General features: G+C 37.6%; 1 long non-coding RNA gene across 1 annotated transcript in view; it reads left to right on the top strand.

Moving 5' to 3' along the window:
- The window catches only part of LOC110396679, a 40,604-nt gene that overhangs the window by 21,842 nt on the left and 4,957 nt on the right, over nt 1-13,805 (top strand). The gene's annotated exons all lie outside the window — the stretch shown is intronic.

Genomic DNA, 13,805 nt, shown 5'->3' with positions numbered 1-13,805 from the left:
AATTTCTCTCTTGATTAGCTTGCTAGATGAGATTTCCATTCAGTACATATCCTCTAACTTGCAGTTTGGTTTCCCTGCTAATTATCTTACATTTTTTCTGTGTTAAGCTGCATTTACCATCTGCTCATCCAGTGACAAAAAAAAAAAAAAGGAAAACCTTTTGAATCCAATTGCAATCTCCTAATTATGGGCTCTGTCTCCAGTTGCATTATTACCCACAGATTGGAAGATCTTGGGCCAAATAATTGACAAAAAAAAACAGTGAGATTCCTTTGATTTTTGGCTGAGCCATGGTGACACACACCGAGATCTTGATCTTTCACTTCCTACTGTTTTATATTTTAAGTTCCCTGTCTTTCCAAAAAAAAAAAATAAAAAAAAAAATTCTGAGTCATGCTTCTCTCGATTTTCATGTATGGTATTGGTGCTGTTTCCCACACTTAGACCAAGCTCCTACTGTGAATGAGTATTTCATTTATCTGTGCTCTGAGTGTACTCTCTCCAGGGAATTCATAGGAAGTTAGTAGCACTTCCAAAGAGCCTCATTGTGTCAGTAAGCATGAACGCTTAAATGCAAAGCATTCATTTGTGGTTATGCATATTTGAACTTCTGCAGGTGATTTTCAGTGGCAATGCTTACAGCATTAAAAAAAAAATAGCAATAAAGCAAAGAAACCACCTTTATAATTTTTATATATATCTTTTCCTCTTTTTCCACATCTATTGATTTTTTTTCCAGCCTCTCAGCATATATGATCATGATGTAAATATTTTAAGCCTTTACTTTGTTTCTGTAGTGCTTGTTACCACTTAGTACTTCCTATCTTGACAACAATTACGTTCATTTTGCAAGTTGGCCTCTTCCATCCTAGATTATTGTTACCAAGCTTTTTATCACAAAGCTCATTCTTGTTCTTCGTTCCTGTCTGTATACCTGCTGGTTTTTTGCTAGATTTTACAGGGGAGAATCTGTTTCTTTCATAACAGACTCTCTTATTTCCAAATCAGCCGATCTAGATTTGGAGCTATTACCGTAAGGAGACATACTATGCAAACTATATAGAACAGTTTCTTTCCACTGTGGAAAAATGTTTCACTTAAGTATAACTCTTGCAAGTCATTAGTTTGAGCAACATGACTGAAATGTCCTGACAAGGACAAGAAAACATAGCAAATGCAGATTTATTGTAACATTTGATCTTGTAAATCAGTGATAGTATGCTTTTCAAAAGTCTTAAAAGCAGAGTCTGGGCTTCTAGTAAGCTAGAAGCGAGCCAGACAACTCTTTAAAAAAAAAACACCGCGATTTCCTTAGAGGTACCAGTTCTTTTGTGTTCCTAATTATTACTTCAACAGCAAAATGTCACCGATCTTGATGCTCCCATTTAACAAAAAAGAAATAACAGTTAAATGGTGATTATAAGCACCATATTCAGTGTCTGAAATGTGAGGCAATGCTAATTTGGGAACTGACCTGAAGCTTCATGTGGGAGATTATTTCCTCTCCCATTTCAAATGCAATTTAACTTTTCCACACATATATTTCCTAATTATTGATACATTTATTCCATAACTTACTGTTTGATTTGCATAATCTGATTGTGTTCTCTTAACTGAGAAAGTAAGGCAAGGAAAAGGGAATGGATATTCTTTAATTTCCTTTATATTATAGATTTATATAATGTATGGGCATTTAAGCACCTCCTATTCTGGGTCCTTTTCAAAGTAGACACATTTTAAAAAGTGTATCAAAGAGTACTTAGTTCTATTGAAATCAGTGTTAAAATATCACTTGTTTAAAATCTAATGTATTTATCTGTTGTATTTTTTGTGTAGGTTTGGTGTCCCCTGTGTTTATGTGAAAGCATGCAGTTTCACACCCAGAATTTTATTTTGTTGTTACCAAAAAATCCTTAATTAATTTCATGCTATGGGACTAAATAGAACCTGGTGAAAATCTTGTGAGCCTTCAGAGCATGGAGAGATCAAAAATATGTGTGAAGATATGTTTTATGAATGCTCTCAGAGGACATATTCAGATTCCTCCAGGTAGTTTAGATGCTAAGTGAATTTTTGTTAGATTGTTATTTATGTCATAAAACTAGGTTAAACAATTTATACCTCACTGCTTCACTTAGGCTGAAGCATTTCTCAGTCTAATGGATAGATTCATGTGCATCACTTGTGAATCGTACCATTAGATTCTGAAGATTATACATTTATTAATGGGGCTTGAGATATCAAGAATTATATATATTGGGAAACTTGTTTACATTGGGACTCCATCCTAGGTAATGTTATGCTTTCTGTTTTTCAACGAAATTTGAGGCTCAGCTGTTTCTTGAAGGCAAATGCTACTTGTCTAACTACATCACTCGATTAGAATATTTTAAATAAGAATACTTAAGATAAATAGCGCTGAAAAATAGACATGGTAAGTTATACTCCTTTTTTTCAAGGATGAAGTATTAAATCTGGCGGTCAGCTAATTTCACACCCGTGTGTGCCTGTTTTCTGTCTCTTAGTAGTTCAGTGGTGTTTCTGCAATTAAGATAACTTAATGTCACCAACTAGCAGTTTGTGACATTTATTTGTGACTTTTGTATAACCATTTTTCATTTTACTGTGGAAAACCGGATCTTAACTTTTTCATCGTCTCTTACGTGTAATTCAGTATGATACCCGTTGTGATAAGAATCCCCTTAGTTTCAAATTTTTCAGTCACTTACCCCTTAGTTACATCTTGTATATGATTTAATAGAGGCCACTAGCACTGTGGAAATAACAAAATTTGTGTGTTTATCATCTCTAAAGTTATGCCAGTCCTGCGGGTAACCTCACTAAGAGGCTGTTTGAGGGGTCAGTACGCGGAGTACAGTGCAGTTATCTAAAAGAAAAGCTGCAGGAACTTTTTGTGGCTGAAGCAGATTTTCTCCCATTTAAATATTTGGGGAGAAAAGCAAATAGGGTGGCAGTTTCTTGCCATAGTCTCTGAACACGGGAGGATATATCTTATAAGGGGAACCTCTCAGTTAACCTGTGATTTTACATTTTTTTTTTCTTTGCATTTGTTTCCATTATCTTGTTAGGGAGTAGAGAAAACGTTTTGTTATTCTAAGGTTGAAAGAGAGATTCTCAGTTACAACAGAAATTTTACTTAATGATTTTGGAACACAAAACCGATAGTGACAAACTGATTTTGCTGCAAACTCAGTTGACTAATCTGAGAATTTTCAGGCACTTTATGGGGACTAGTGTCTTCTAATAGCCTTGAAAGCGATGTGTAATTATCTTGATCTTGTGTTTGACACAACAAAGCATTTTATTTCCAAAATGCAATAAGATTCAGATGGAGCTAGCAGCAGTATCCTGCCCTTAGGCTGGGCTTGTCCATGAATGTTTGTTCCAATTATGATAATACCAATGATTTTTACTTAATTAGTAGAGTATATTATGCATTAATTTCAGCTTGAGAGTTTTACAAGTATATTAATAACAACGTCTTAAATACTCACATGGTTTACACTGAGATTCTAAATTTCAGTGATTTTTAAGAACTGGACAAAAGCATCTTGTAGGAATTTTGAGTGTTTGCACTTCATGTTCCCCAGAGTTTCTCAACAACGTATCTTGATGTATGGTGCTTAGCATTTACAACTATGTCGCAGTGCAGGTTAACAATTCATGCACTTTTTATTTAGACCTTGGGGCTCCTTTTGATGATTCTGCTCTGTATATAGACTCCTTATAGTGCAGATCTGGACTTCCTTGTAGCTAACTATTGAAGAAATCACCAGACCATGGCAAAAGGGTTAAGGAAGAGAAGGTCAGATCACTGACAGGAAATACTGGCTTGCTGCTGTAATGTAAAAGTTGGGGTTGGCTGGAAACAATAATCTGTAGCTATGTACATGACAGATGGAAATAAATAAAGAAGACTACTCACATAGTTAAAGAGAAGTAATAACTTTAAATTTGTTATCTCAACTTTGCTTTTGGCTACTTAAGGCTAAATTTATGAGTGCTTCTGAAAAAAAGTTCAGACTTTAGTTGCTGAATTCTACTGCATTTCCGTTTTAGCTTCATGTAATATTTTTGGACTCTCAGCTCCTCAGTTTTACATCTTTTTGTCAAAAGATCTCCGGTTCTTATTAATGTTCATCTTGTTGCAACTGGAATTTTGGATTGTTTCTGCTTTTGAATATTTGCCATTCAATAAAAAAATTTCCAGATGTGCCTGATTTCAGTTGTTCCAGCACAGGGGTTCTGGACAGGCGTGGAGCCTCACTGTGCCAGAATGAGTGATGAGCTCGGAGCTGAAGTTAGTAGCTGTTTTACAGAAAATGACAAACTTTTTTTTCTGTTAAAACAACTGGAGAGTTTCTGTTACCCCAAAGAAATCTTTATGTTCTATTGGAAAAGCTAAAATTAAGTACCGTTGTCATTTTGAGTTCAAGTCTGAGTCCCACACGGAGCCTTCTGTGCCTTTGGAATGGTAATGGCAGTGGTCATGTTCATGAATTCAGTAAGATGGAAGTGTTTGAACTCATCCATGGACTTTTTCTGAGAGTGTTCAAGCACATTTTAGTCTGTTCACTCTTAAAAAGTTTCTACCTCATTTATTAACACTTGTTTGGTGACAAAGGCTGTACAGATAACTTAAAAAAAAAAGTTCGGTGTTTCACACTATATTTGTATTTCTTGTGTATTTGGTCACTCACTGGAAGATAGCGTCCTTTAATGGAGAGCAGAAGTGCAGAGGTTACATGGTAGCTGTTCTCATAAGGCATATAGGCACACCTAGCAATGTCATTAGATCTCAAAAGGCATTGTAGGTCATTCAAGATGGAAAACCTTAGAGAGGATAGCTCAGGGCTCAGGTAAACAAGTTTGTTCCCTCCCAACATGTACTGACAAAGGAATTCATAGCAGATTCCTTCTCTGCACAATAGAAATGGCTTGTATGGCATGTCAGGCCTTGAACTATGGTCTATTCCTGTTGGGAGACATTACACATTAGAGTTTAGTGCTATAACCTCCACAAGTAATCACTTAGCATGTGAGATCACCACATGTTCAGGACTGGACCAGTTCCAAGCTTTAGTTGTATATCAGTTCTTTCATGTTTGAGGGTCCTTTTATTGGGATTTCTGCAGTGTGTCCTTGCAGCAGTAAATGCTAGCTGCGTACTGGACTGCATTAGTACAACTAGCAGGTTTTAAAGGAGATAATTAGTCTCCTTTTTCAGCACTTGAGAAGCTGTGGTTGGGATGGTGCCCAGTTCTAGACCCTGCCCTGCTCCTGCCCCACCATAAGACACAGACAAATTGGGGTGTGTACAGAGTACAGCCACAAGAAGGTTAAGGTACTGAAGCACACAGTGCACAAGGAGACACTGAGGAGACCTGGGTTTATTCAGCTTGAAGAAGAGAAAGCTAAGAGGAGAACAGACTTAACTGCTGTCCTCAGCTGCTTAATGGTCACTGCAGAGAAGATGGAGCCAGATATCTGATGCAGCCAGACAACATGCAGAGTGAAAGGACAAGAAGAAATTTATAGATGTTGCAGCAAGGAAAACTGCAGTTTGACAAAAGGTAAAACTTGTTCACGGTGAAGGTAGTCAAACACCAGAACAGCTGGCCAGAGAGATTGTTAGTTCTCCTTCCTAGTGTGTTTTCAAAACTGCAGTGGACAAAACCCTGAACAACTGAATGTCACTTTGCAATTGACAGTACTCTGTCTTCAGGGCTAGACTCAAGATGTCTCTTCCAACTTGTACTTTTCTAAGGCAGTATATGTTGCTGACTTTACACGAAGGACATCATTCAGTGGTCTTGGCCAGCAAGCTTTCCCTTACCCTGACATGATGACTTCATCTCTTTTCATATTAAACTCAGTTTTACCCCTTCTAATGGTTGCATCATGGTCTTCCACACCTTCTGTACACCCTTGGTATTTCAAATGACGTCCTTAAATCTGTTTGCCAGCTCCCCACCCCCTTCAAATCTTTTTGAAATCTGATTTCAATTTGAGAGATAAGAATGAGAAAGATGGGGGAAAAAAGAACAAACAATTTAACCTTCACATTATTAGAGTATGTGATCTAGTCTATAACTGTGCTGTCCCATCCTATACTTTCTATCAGGTTCTTTGTTATATCACACTCAGCTTGGATTTGTACCATTTTTACTTGTTCTTCAGAGACTCTGAGATTTTTGGTGAGATCTCATAAAGTGAGCAAAGTAAAAGAATAGGGGAGGAAAAGATAGAAAAGGAAGAATGGTGATAGATAGCATTGTAAGTTTTTGCATTAGTATGCTGTTGAGGTTTGACCTTGTGTCCACTGTAATCTGCTGAGACTAGCACTGGTTTCAGAGGGGTTTTGAAGCAAGCCTGAGGTGCAGAATGTCTTTGGTGCAGTGTTTCACATAACTCTCATGGGTCCACGCTCACAGTTTTCTGGCTTCCTCTACTTGGTGCTTTTTGTAAAGATGCAACAATGTGATTAGCAAGTTGGTGAGTTTTTTTTCCCCTCAGTTTTGAGGAAGATGACTCACTTTAACCGTAGAATGTCAAATACTGGAAAATGAGTATAAAAATGAGAAAAGCATGTAGATTTGCCTTTTCTAAGCACACCTCCAGGTTTTTTTGAACTCATTCAGTATATTTGAACTCTTCAGTACTGTGCGTTTGAAATGTGTCAGAAGCATACTAAAGCACATACATTTTATTACTATGTTTATAGCTGCTCCTCTAAAAAGAAAGTATTTGTGTTCAGATCACCCAGAGAAACATTGGCATGTTTTTTTTTTTTTCTTGATTGGTTTATATTTTACTTTTTATCACTACAGTTACATTTGTTTTCCTATGAAAATATTTGAGTGCCTGGTCTCATCATTCTTTTCTGAAATCTCTTCTGGCTTGATTAATGCACATGCAATGTATAAACTCCATATGGAGAAGAATCTGATATGCAAGTACTGTGAATAGGTTCTGGCATTGCTTTGAGCATAAACTGTATATTTTTTTTATCTGGGGAGAATAATGGGCTTTTAGTGCTTGCTTTATACATTTGGTTGGACGTCAGTTTGTTTGCTCAAAATGATACAAAATCAGCAGCCAGGTTGGTTGATTTTTTTATTCTCCTGCTTTCAGCTCATTCTATTTTAATAATGGCTATTCTATACTCTATTTTTATTTGAAGTTCTTTCAGTCTCTTCTTTTCCCAGGGCTACTCATTTCCCTTGCTCTATCTTTCCCAATATAGCCCAGCTGCTAGTATCACAGGCAGCTATTTTTCTTCTATTATATTTTTCGTTTTCTCCAAAACTCTAGCGCATATTTGTTTTTCCCACCCCCAAGACCTGATCATGAGCAGAAAAAGGCCCTTTGTTATGAATACTCCAGTTGAAAGAAAATATTCAAGAAAGCTGTTCCCCATATCAGAAGTTGCAAACTTGGGGAAATCTTCTCTGGGGAGTAGTCAGCAGCGAGAAGCAGGCAGGTGCTCAGGAAAGCAGGCTTTTACACTCAACAAGAATTGCTTGTAGAAATGGTTCCAAAGGGATTAAATGCATTTCTTGGCCACAGCTGTAATGAACTGTTGCTGTTACGGCCTTTTTGAAAAAGTACTACATGATGAATTGACTCCTGATAGTTATTGTTACATTTAAAACTTTTTTTGCAAATAAAAAAAGGAGATTGAGAGATATATATGTATGTATATATGTATAATTCCATACATTTCTTTGGATTGCATAACTTTTATGAAACTTTTTAATTCTTTTGTGACTGTTCAGGGCCAAGGGCCCTGATAGTGCATGAGTCCAAATATACTTAGATTCTGGTTTTTTTAGAACTATTTGCCAGCACTCCAAATACTGTAAGAAATAGATTGTTTTGTTAGTGTTGTTTTGATTGTTTTTGCCACTCCGTAATTTCAAACAAGAAGTTTTAAAGAGAGTCTGGAACACTTTGTGGATTTCTCTTGGTTTACATGGATTACATGGACTGTGTGATCAGGGTCCTTACTGCAGGTAGAACAAAAAAAATTCCTTAGTGTTAAAATTTCATTTTTATGACAGCAAGTACTGAAAGTGCCTCTATCAAATCCCTGTCGATAAGGATGACGTGAGATCTCTTTTCATGGTAGAAAATAGTGATGCCCGAAATTAGGCCAATCGCACTCTTACAAGTATAAAAGCTTGCAGGACTGTAACAACAGAAGGGTTCAGGTGGTTTACTGTGTTCAGTGTGGAGCACTTTAAGACATGGCTAAGTTGCAGAGAGTCCAGAGGAGGACAGCAAAGATGAGATGGCTATTAAAAACCACAGCTGGAAAAACTGAATGAACAAGGCTTAGAGTAGTACAAACTAGACTGGAAGAAAACAATGAGTATCTGAAATAGGAACTTTTTTCTAAGTACATTAGAGATTTTACTTTCTACCTCCATAGTCAAAACCAATGCCTGTCGGTACTATACAGGAAAAATCTCTCCAACTGCAAAGATAATTTAGCAACAGAGGTAATTTACCTGAAGACAGTTGTATTTCCTGTCATCAGAAGTTTTGGGGAAACATTTTAGAAAAAAAAATATAGAGGGAATGCCCGAGTGTACTTTGCAGAAGGTTGGACTAGATGAGTTTTGTAGGTGTCTCTCAATCGCTTACCTATGTGGATGACTGAACACAGAGTGGGAGACGTCAAGAGGATTTGCTCTGGCTTCATTGTGAAGCAGAGAGAATGACTGTAAAGGAGAGATTCTTGGCAGACATGAGAAAAAACTGCAGTGTATCCTGTAGATTTATCGCATCAATGTTTCTCCTGATGGTATTGTGCAACAGAGGATATTAACAAGAGGAAAAGACACAGGTAAGGGCAAAATGCATAGGAGAAAAAAAAATAGGCACGAATTTAGAGAATAGTAAACACTGTTCATAGTGCAGTTGGCTTTTATCGCCATTATTATAGCCACGTTTAGATCCAATATTTTTCAGGATTTTAGTCTAATATTTCTAAGTCTTACAGCTAGCCTTAAATTAGGCCTTGTTTTTCAGCTGCTTGAGATCTCGATATCCTGCATAGCTACTCGATGCCTCTTTAATTGTTGTAGAGTTCCATTTCACCATCAGCAGTAAAATGATATAAGAAGATGATGAGTGTGCAAAACTGCTGTGTTTCATGCCACTGGAACAAGTGAAATGAAAATCTTTTAAGTACTGTCTTCTAACTTTCTGTACTGGAATTGATCTATCTTTTCACTGCATTTAAAGATAATAATAATAATATTTCTGGTAGTTTGCAAAAATGAAAAAGGTAAAAAAAGAAATCTGAGAATTGTGTTCTGTGAGGCCAACAATATTTTGCTTGTAGTTAAATTTAAAATCCTACAGAGAAGTGTAGCTGCAGATGGCCACTGGTAGTATCAGACTGAAAGAGAGAAAAGGCTTGCAGATCTGAAGTAGGGATATAACACTGGACGTGCCCTGTTATTCAAGGGGCAGTCATAAGGACTGAGAGCATCTATTTCCTGAACGTGATTCTGAGGGGACAGATTATCCCCAGTGCTGCTTCTGACCTTTGCATATGAGTTCTTGTCATACTATTACTTTTGTATATCTAGGTCAAAACTCATCCAGGTCAAACTCTATAATCTAGGTAAACCCCTCTGAGAGTATAGTGTACTTCAAAGTGTTGTTAACTAGGAAAAATATTTCCTTTAAACAGATTTCAAACACTACTAATACTGTTTTGGTTTAGTCTTACTACGTTACAAAACTTGCATAAGCACTTTAAATCATAATTTATTCATAATGTCTATTTTGTATCTTTCCTTTGGCCCATATATTGTTTTCTTTATCATAGCCCTTTACAGTGGATTTTACTCTATTTACACCAGCTGTACCTAAAAAGCTGTTCACAAAGCAAGCGAAGGTGAAAATGTTTAGCGGAATAATTTATCTTCACTCTAATTTAAAACTGAATGTTGAACTCAGCTATTTTTAGAAAGAATGTTGTCTTTTACATGACTGGGTTTATTAATTTTACTTATTACTTATGTTAGACAAGAAAAACAATCAAAACTATCAAAATTCATCTTATTTGGGGGAAAGAAAGAGCAGATGTCTCTGTGACAAATTTGTTTCTTCAAAAGATCTTCCTTGTGACCTACTTTGTCAGCAAGTTCTTGTATCTGGAAAGATTGTTTCTGTTGGCTAGCCAATTTCAAAATGATAGAGTGAGATTAATAATATGAATACAATATTTCCTTGTTCTGTTGATTTATGGGGCCCTAAGTCTCCAAACATTCACCTATCTTAGTCATTTTACTTCTGAGAACAATGACAGAAGTTTCTCACATATGAGTGTTTACAAGGATGAGCATCTTTAAGTGAATCTGATTAGCAATGTGTTAAAAAGAATATCTCCTGTGAATGCATCATCAGAATACTTTAGATGAATCAGATATCTACAGGCATGAGCCATTAATAGGGAATAGTAGAAAGAGAGGTTTAAAAAATATTCTTTTCTGAAATGTAGTAACGGATCATGTCCCTCACTCTTTTCTATTACGATGTGCAGTAGCTTAAGCGTTTTCACTTTAGACTTCATTTCACCCACTGTGGGCATACAGAAGTTGCCTGAGGCTGAGATTTCATGACTCCCTTGAGCTGATCCATGGTCTGGTGGCTCCTGGAAACAACAGCCTTGGTCTGCCTCATTGTGCCAAGATTCCTCCCTTGTGCCATACATTAGCAGCAGGATAATTGCCAGGTGACTTGAGGCAGGGAACTGATCTTATTAATACTTCATTTTATTCTTTTGCTTCCTTCTGAAGTAGGTTACATACAGGCCAACAACATTCTTCCATTGCAAATGGTAAAGCTGCATGGTGGGTTACTGCACAAGGGGTCTGATCAGCAGATTGAGGCATTGTTCTTTCCCTCTGGTGAGACTATACCTGAGTATACTACATTCGGTGTCTGGGCGTCCCTGCTTCAGGAAACACAGGGAGATATTGGAGGGACCTAGCAGTGGGCCCTTAGGTCAGGGGACTTAATCTACAAAGAAAATACTTGAAGAAGCTGGGCTGATTTATTCCAGTGAAGTGGAGATCCACTAGCAGCCTACATATGTCTAAAGAATTATAGAAGTCATGGAGACAAAGTCTTTTTGGCAGTACTTTGTTGCATAAAAAGGAAGAGAGGCCACAAACAGCAGGTTGAGAGATTCAGGTAGGACTGTAGAATGCTGAAGCAGTGCTGAAGTAGGTTGCCTGCTGAGGTTGCGGAAACTCCATCCCTGGTGATTTCCAGGCTCTCAAAGCCCCATCTAAGCTGAACTTGGGTGGGAGCAGCCTTATTTCAGCAGAGCTAGGAGATCTCAAGAGCTCACTTCAGTAAACACTTCTGTCTTGCCATGAATAATACTGTGAAGACAGAGCCTATATTTAAGACCAGTCACAACACACAAAAAATAAGTGTGTACTTAGAAAAAGTGATTTACCTTATCCTAATATAGATTTCCACTAATTAATAAATATTTAAATATTAATTTATATTTGAAACGTGAATGAGAGCATGGTGGGTGATCTACCCATCCTTAGGTTACTTGCATCTCAACCTCAGCATTGCCATTTCACCTGATGGAGTACTAACTTTTCACACTGTTGTCATGTCCTTGATTGCTGCCATCCCATCCCAGAGCTGAAATTTAAATTAAATCAAAAGGACAAATTCCAAATTAATTCAGGTATTTAGTACTTAGCTATCTTCCCGAGAGAGCTTTCCTACCAAGATGCAGCAACTTCATTCAAGAAGAAAAAAAATAAAATAAAATAAGCTTCAAGACCCCACTTTTTTTTACAAGATTTTAAAATTTCTGTATTCATGATTAATCTACAAATATCTGAGTGTGATATTCAGGCAGGCTTGGAAATTTGTGAGATGCAGTCTTTCAACAATTACCAGAGGATATGTGAATCTAAATAGACTTAATTATTTCCCATATCATATGGAAAGGGAAGAAGCACCTAGCCTGCCCACAAACACAGCGCCTTAAACAAGCACCTGGAAGAAAGCCAAAATGAGTGGTTGTTCATCAGCAGTTCTGCGGAGAACTGGCGATCTTCTGGGCGACTTTCTGGCACCAGTCTTATCTGTAAGCCTTATTTTAAGTTAGACTATTGTGCTGCAGATTTACAACAGTGCTGTGGTGTATTAAGGTCCTTGAAAGCCTCTAGAGGAGGGCACCAAGGCTGATAGAAGGGTGGGGTCAGGCTGAGGTCGTGGGGGCTATCCAAGAGAAGAGCAGGCCAACAGGTGACTTCATTGCTCTCTGCAGCTCCTGAAAAATGGAAGCAGAGGGAGGTGCTGAGGGCTCTGATCCTGGGCACTGATGGCAGGATGGGAATCACAGGGGTGGTCAGGCTGGGCACTGGGAAATCTTTCTGTACTGTCAGACATTGGAACAGGCTTCCTAGAGAGGTATTTGATGCTCTGTACCTGTCAGAATGCAAGAGGCATTTGCATAATGTTGTTAATACACTTCAACTTTTGCTTAACCCTGAACAAGTCAGGCAGTTGGAATAGATGATAGTTGAAACAGATGAACTTTCCAACTGAACTGTTCTGTTCAGGTATTGGCACTGAGATACATTGATGGGGAGAAGAGGGAAGCTATTAATTTGTGCTGTTGAGTGGGGACCTTTGGAAAAAGGTGTCGAGGGCTGCAAAAAATGTCAGGCAGTCTCTTTGGGCTGTAGCAAACCAGTGAAGCAGTTGTTAGCAGGACATAGAGGATCAGCAAAAAGCCACGAGTTCAGAAACCGAGTTCCAGCTTGTTCTTCCTTATCAATCAGGACAATAAAGTGCAGACAGACAGGCAGCCCCTCTCAGCCAAGCCTCAGAAAGTCTTTGAATTAAAAGTGAAAAAAAAAAAATCTCTGTGCTGTTTCCTCTGCATCACTTCAGATTGCAACAAGCGCATTTCTCATCCAGCAGTGGAAGAAACAGCCCTGTGCTATCTGCCACTAAACTTTTTATACTTTTTGCTGGTGGGTTTTCCCAAGACAGCTGTTGGGGTGCTGTTTGCAGTTTGTCATTGCTGCTGGATCTGTCAAAAGACCAGTCAAGTGCATGTTTCACAGTGCTGGTCTGCATCAAAATTAATTCATCTTATTTTTCATGAAACTTTATCATGTTTTAAAAACTGTGATCTGCCTAACAGCAGTAGTAGAGTTGCCTGAATAAACATTACTTTTCTCATTCCTTTCCATCACATACACTACAACCTCTGACAATATAAAAAGCAACAACTAAAATTTTTTAAAACGTGAAAGATATAGGGTCAAGTACCTTTACGACAGTGTGCTATTTTGTCATAGACTCTTATCTGTATGGAGAAAGAACTTCTAAATAACTGGCAGTGTCACAGTGGTGCTATGAAGGTCAATCATCACAGTGTATGAATTTCATATTCTATGTTTCTGGCTTGTTTTTCTTAAAATCAGAGCTAAAGTCCAGTCTCCCATTTGGCATTCAAGGACACAAAAAATAGCAGCAGGCTTTTAGTTAAGGGATTTGTATATAACCAGGAACATTAAACTGTCGGGTTTTTTGTACTTAATTCATGTTAAAATATACGCACACTTGTGTGTATGCCTGTGTATATGTATATTTCCTTCAGCATACCTTTTGCTGTTGAATTTATCATTTTTCATCTGCATGTTAAGATGGAGATTCCAGGTAGTAGTGACTGTAAAATATATTGCACTGCTTTGAAGTAAGACTTTTTCCAGCATTAT

Source organism: Numida meleagris, chromosome 3 (genome assembly GCF_002078875.1).
Source record: "Numida meleagris isolate 19003 breed g44 Domestic line chromosome 3, NumMel1.0, whole genome shotgun sequence".
NCBI lineage: Eukaryota > Metazoa > Chordata > Aves > Galliformes > Numididae > Numida > Numida meleagris.
Note: the sequence above shows the minus strand (reverse complement) of the source record. Positions and strands in the feature narration are given on the sequence as shown.